Genomic DNA, 6134 nt, shown 5'->3' with positions numbered 1-6134 from the left:
ATCTAGGATACACATGTTGACATACACCTCATTCTTTTCTTCCCTGATTAATACACACATACCAGTCACCACCTAAACCCTATAAGGGAGTCTCATCGTTTCAAAGATCAAGTCCAGATCTATGAAGGGGCCTCAGGATCAGAACTTGCTCACCTCTCTGGCCTCACACTGTACCACTGACCACTCTTTCTGTGCATCCAGCCATCTCGTCTTCTTCCCGGGGAGACCTTCCCTGATCCCTGAGTCCTAGCAGGACCTCCCACCCTCCCCCTCTTCTGCACTCTCCCAACGACTTAGCAATCCTCGCAGGACTTACATCATTGTAGTCAAGCAATTAACTAGTTGGTTATTTATTCCACATTCCTGAATGTCAGCTCCCAGAGGGCAGTGACCATCTCTGTCTTACCCACCAAGACCTTAAGACTGTGCTTGCACATATAATGTGTATGAAATATTTGGTTGCATGAATAATGAATATATGTTTGAGTGAAGAATGGGTCGAGGTGTTGGAATGTCTGGGCAGGCGCACGGAATATGGGGGTATGTCTGGCCCAGCTGAGTAGCTCCAGGAGCCAGAGCCATGCAGCCCGTGTGGGTGTTAGTAGCAGCCAGAGGATAGGGACAGGGCAGTTCAGCCATGAAGCATTTCATAAGAAGACCTCAGGCTGCCCCGCTAAGCAGGGAGAGCGCTCAGGGATTTGTCTTTCTGGTTCCGTGTTTTTCCGAGCAACCCAATATTGGAAGGAAAAACAGTTTCGGAGGAAGTCCAACATTCCTTTATTTCTCAAAGTTGGAAGTCTTCATGAAGAACAGGACAAGTATGAGTGGCCCTCTTCATTTTTCACCCTGCACAACCCAGAAGGGACACTAGGGAAGTCATGCAGGGGTTTGTGGCTCCCACTGAAAGAATGCTGCTGGCTTTGGAGTCAGAAATACTTGGGTTGAAATCTCTGGTTTCTACTTGTGAGCCAGGTGAACTCAGGCAAGTGACTAAACCTCTCCTTGAACTTCAGTAGCCTTATCTGTAAAATGGGCATGATTACTAGGTTAATATAGGAATGAACAGATCATAAATGAAGTATTTGATCCAGGGGAGGCACTATATGTAAAGAATACTTAAGATTACTGAGGGCTTGTTACTGTTAGCTCCCAGAGGCACGTTTGGCTTTGGATCACTGTGAATTTTGACCCCCCCCCTTTTTTTAGGGTTATATAATGACCCACTGTAAGGCAGGACTTTATATACCTGTTAGTTGTTTTTCAAACAATAGAAAACATTTTTTTTTTCCTTTTAACAGCTCATTGGTTAAATTTAATCCAATTATAGTGCTGTTTGGGAAACTTTACGGTTAGGATTACCTGCAGCAATCAATACTCTCTCGGTTTAGGGAGAAGAGAAACCCACTCCATTCTGCTGTCCTGGAAACGCTGAGCTCAGGTGTGGAGGCCCATTGCCAGGTAAGGTTAGAACACACACGGATACACACATTCCTAAGCCATGAGCGTGGGGCTCTTGTCTGCTCCTTATAAGGAGCGAGTTATCATCAGTCCTGCAGAAAGGTCACTGCTATTTCTCTGTCCTCAAGTGCCTGAACTCAGTTTTCCTCCACGGGGTGGGGCAGTGATTAAGCAGGCTAAATATGTCAGCACTTCGCATATCCAGTTATGAGGATGTTGACAGACCCTTGCAGCAGAGCTGGGCTTGGGGTTTTTATCTGATCCTAGGGACTCTCAGGAGCCATACTTGGATGCATTCCCAGCCCCTCCCTGCCAGGGGGCAAGTGAACCTGAAGATCCACTTCTGTAGCTCAAGAGCCAGCTGCAAAAGCCACCCTGCCTGGTCGAAGGAGCTGGAGCTGGAGCTGGGTTTGTCCCCGTCCACCCTCTTTGCTCCTTTCTGCCCTTGCTTCTCACTGTGGCCCTTGAGCATTGATGTGTGGAGCTGGCGGCTGCTGGGAGGGGCAGAGTTCTAGAAAGTGGCAAGCGATGCTTTCCTTCCTCTCAGCAGGGTCAGCTCTTCACACCTCGCAGAAGCAAGGGCAAGGGATGGCCACTCCGGGATCTCCTAGGCTCCAGCCTCACTTCCCCAATGAAGTCCCTATCCTGTCCATCTGTCCCCTGTTCTCAGGGCTCCACTGCACCCTCTCACACCCAAGGGACAGTCTGACATTCCACAGTCTTGTGTGGATCATAGTGCTTTCCTGGGCCTGCTGGTCTGGCCCCTCCTAAGCACATCCAGTTTGCACCTCATCTGCAACCCTGCAGGGCCCAGCCCAAGGGTGAGGCATTAAATGGGTGCTGTGAGAAATAAAGCTTGCTGATGGCTTGATGGAAAGCTGATTAGGTTCCATGGTCCCAAAAGCCTGGATGATCCCTCCTTTCTATTCTTTGTTGAGAATGAGACCAAGGTTGTTGGGAGCCGGTTATCTGAAGGCATTTAGGCCTCTTCTACCTGACACTTGCTCCTATTTAAGCCAGGAGCGGACCAGACCCCAGTATTCTACTGTCCCCCGTCCCTTCCTCTTGCTGGCGGCCACTTTTATTTATTTATTTTTTAAGATTTTATTTATTTATTTGACAGACAGAGATCACAAGCAGGCAGAGAGGCAGGCAGAGAGAGAGAGAGAGGAGGAAGCAGGCTCCCCACCGAGGAGAGAGCCCGATGCGGGGCTCGATCCCAGGACCCTGGGATCATGACCTGAGTTGAAGGCAGAGGCTTAACCCACTGAGCCACCCAGGCGTCCCTGGCGGCCACTTTTAAATCCACTTTGAGATTCTCCCCCAGTCTCGTGTCAGCGAGCCCCGCTGAGTGCCCAGCACTGTACTCAGACATCAGGGCAAGGGAAGTGGAGCTACCGTCGCTTCTGTGTAGATCAGGAGTGAAAACCTCCATCCCTGCCCTTCCCCCACCTACCTATCTTTTATCCCCGAGTCCTTTTTTAAAAGCTTTTAACGTATCAGTTTCCTGCTGTCACTAAAGCCTGGGAACTCAGGCCAACTTCTCAATGTCCCCTCGGTGGTTCCCTGACATCTTTCACAGACCTTCTTGCCTTTTACGGGTTTTACTGTTAATCGCTGAAACAGCAAGTAAGAATAACAGGCATGAGGAAGTTACAAAGGTTATCATATCTTTCTTTTTAGCACCAGCTGATAAAAGGTAGATTGGTGCAACTTTTATGGGCAGGAAATTGGCAGTATATTCTTGAAATATTCATTTGCTTTAGCTCTTCACCTTCCATCAGATAGATGTTTATGACCTGAGAAGGGCGGGGTCAGCAGAGTGGGGCGGGGCCAGCCTAGCGGTCTGGCTGAGCCCGTGGCTGCCCCTGCCTGCCGCTCGCTGCCCTGGAGTGGGACCCTGCGGGGAGCAAAGGGTTGCTTTAGGATGTTGGGCGCTGTTCATCAACTCCCAGGCTGGGCTGAGAAGCTAGTACTTAAGAAATTATGGCATCTGAGCCTACAATGTTAAAAAACGGAACTTTTGTACTAATACTGAGGATCACTCCATTGATGTTAAAAACAAAACAAAACAACCAATAAAACCAAAAGCAATGTCTAAGCTCTCTACTAAGAACACAATCAAGGTTAAGAGGTCTCCAAAATAGTTGGCTGTTTACATAAATAGAACAGTTAGGAAAGCTACACAATGCCCAGATAAACTACATAAGGTGATCTGTGGAAGAAAAAGAAAAGTTCATCCTTTTACAAATCCTTGTCACAGAAAACAGTTACCTAGAAGTGGGGGCTGTGACAAGGCAGAGTCTTGTGTCTGCCACCTGTCTGAACAATTACCCCATGAGAATCCAACAGATTTCGTTAATTCCAATGATTCTTCAGGAGCAGGAAGCCCATCATCAAAATATAGTGGGTGTTTTCCCCTGAGGTTTCTCAGAGCCGTGAGACAGAGGCACAAATTTAGCTCAGCACTAATTTGAGACTTTGAATATAGCTTTAACTTTCCAAAGAATGAGAAATACAGGTGAACTCGTAGCTTATCTGGTGATGATAGGAGCTTTCCTGTGTTCATCAAGAACTTTCAGGAACGAAAATAGATCTTGATGGGCTACTGGGTGGACTTGTTGCTTCCACAGTCACTATTTAGAAGGAAATTAGAAAAACATGTGATGATTGGCTTAACGGGGCTTCAAACATCATAAAGGTGGTGGTCAGAATCATTACCCAAAAAATCATTTAAAATTCAGATTTTAAAACAAGAATTAAGTAGATTGTGGGAATAGGAAAATCATTTTACTTTTGGTTTTAAGATACAGTGGTAGTGTAGCTAAGGATGCAAAATGCTTACTTATTACAGCCTCATTCAGAGACTTCATCTTTGTCATATGAAGTATTCCTGAACTATGCAGACTTCCAGAAATGTCTCAAATGAAAATTTTGATCTATGCAAGCCATTTTTTTTCTTTTTTCTTTTTTATGTGGTAAAAAAGCCGCATCAAGAAACCACTAATGAGGGGTGCCTGGGTGGCTCAGTGGGTTAAAGCCTCTGCCTTCGGCTCAAGTCATAATCCCAGGGTCCTGGGATCAAGCCCTGCATCGGGCTGTCTCCTCGGTGGGGAACCTGCTTCCTCCTCTCTCTGCCTACTTGTGATCTCTGTCTGTCAAATAAATAAATAAAATCTTAAAAAAGAAAGAAAGAAAGAAAGAAACCACTAATGAAACATTAACAATCTATTTCACATTGAAGTGGAAAAAATATCCAAAAGGAATAACTTCGGATTCCATGAAGAAAAGTGCCCTATGAAGATTGTTACTTTAGCAGCATTTGAGATTGATTCATATAGTTATTTGGTAACATTGTTTAAGAACTAATGGGTCTTAATATAATACTGCATATTACATAAGAATATAATGTATACTGTGTGAAAAAGAATAAGACAGGACATATTACTAGGGACTACAAGGACCAGTCATCAAGATTGTGCTTCAGAAGGCAGCAGCAATTTGGCTCAGGTCATGATCCCAGGGTCCTGGGATCAAGCCCCATATCAGCTCCCCAGTCAGTGAGGAGTCTGATTCTCCCTCTTTCTCTGGCCCTCTCCCTAGCTTGTGCTCTCTCTCTCACACTCTATTCTCTCTTTCAAATAAAATCCTTAAAAAAATTAAAAACAAAGAAGGCAACGAAATGTGCGCAGAAATTTTTCTCACATTGAGAAGACTCTGAAAGTTTAAAAATGTCATAGCAAATAATATTAAAATTTTTTTGTCCACAAGGATACTGTGAATACAAAAATGCCTTTGTTATTGTTATGATACCAATATCTGTTTTAAAAAATTTAAACCAGCCAAGCATCTGGCACAATAAATTATAAAATTAAACCAGGGGGTTATATTCAGGTTGAATGTTGTTTTGAAGCTTAGTTCATACAATATTTTAAAAGTTGAGAGTATTTTTATGTCTGATTTATTTTGTTTTACAAGAATTATGATGTGTTATGTATGTATTATCCTATATAAAAGAAAAAAATGAATATATTTGTATGATGCTGATGCTTAACTGGAAATGTCTGTGAAGTCGGTTAATTTATATTTCATTTTTATTGTTTATAAATTTCTAATATTTTCAGTTCTATATTATTTAAGCTTCCCTTGAGTAAATTTACTAAGTTTTTCTTTTAAAAAAAAGTTGTGTGTTTTGATAAATCCATCTGCAAAACTGGAGATGAACAGAAAAATATGAAATAATTAAAAACAGACTTCTGTACAATATTAATGATTGAAAAAATCTATTATTTTGAAACTTTTGAAAATAATGTTTTTAGGAGTTTTTAATGTGAAAAAATGCCCAAAATATGTTAAGTGAAAAGAGAAAAAAAAATACATTCCCAATCACAAAATTATTATGACATACATGTGTGTCTGTGTGTATGACTGTGTGTGTTACGTTGAAGTATACCAAGAAGTCAACATGTTTAACAGTAATTCTTCTGAGTGTTGGGAACTTAGGAAATTTTTATTCTTTTTTATGCTTTTCTGTGTTTTTCAAAATAGCTATCATCAGATTTTCTACAGATAAGGAAAAAACTTAATTGGAAAAGAGAAAAGCATACTCAGAAAAGCCTCTCAGGTAACAATGAAAAACTTAAAACAGAGAACTAACTTACAACATGGGTGGGTAT

At 42.7% G+C, this 6134-nt stretch overlaps 1 pseudogene; it reads left to right on the top strand.

The window, feature by feature from the left end:
• The first annotated feature begins 534 nt into the window (after nucleotides 1-534).
• On the top strand, nucleotides 535-4059 carry LOC123387278 (annotated as a pseudogene).
• The last annotated feature ends 2075 nt before the right edge of the window (nucleotides 4060-6134 follow it).

The sequence above is a fragment of the Mustela putorius genome, unplaced genomic scaffold (genome assembly GCF_011764305.1).
Source record: "Mustela putorius furo isolate JIRA1106 unplaced genomic scaffold, ASM1176430v1.1 tig00003853_pilon_pilon_pilon, whole genome shotgun sequence".
NCBI lineage: Eukaryota > Metazoa > Chordata > Mammalia > Carnivora > Mustelidae > Mustela > Mustela putorius.
Note: the sequence above shows the minus strand (reverse complement) of the source record. Positions and strands in the feature narration are given on the sequence as shown.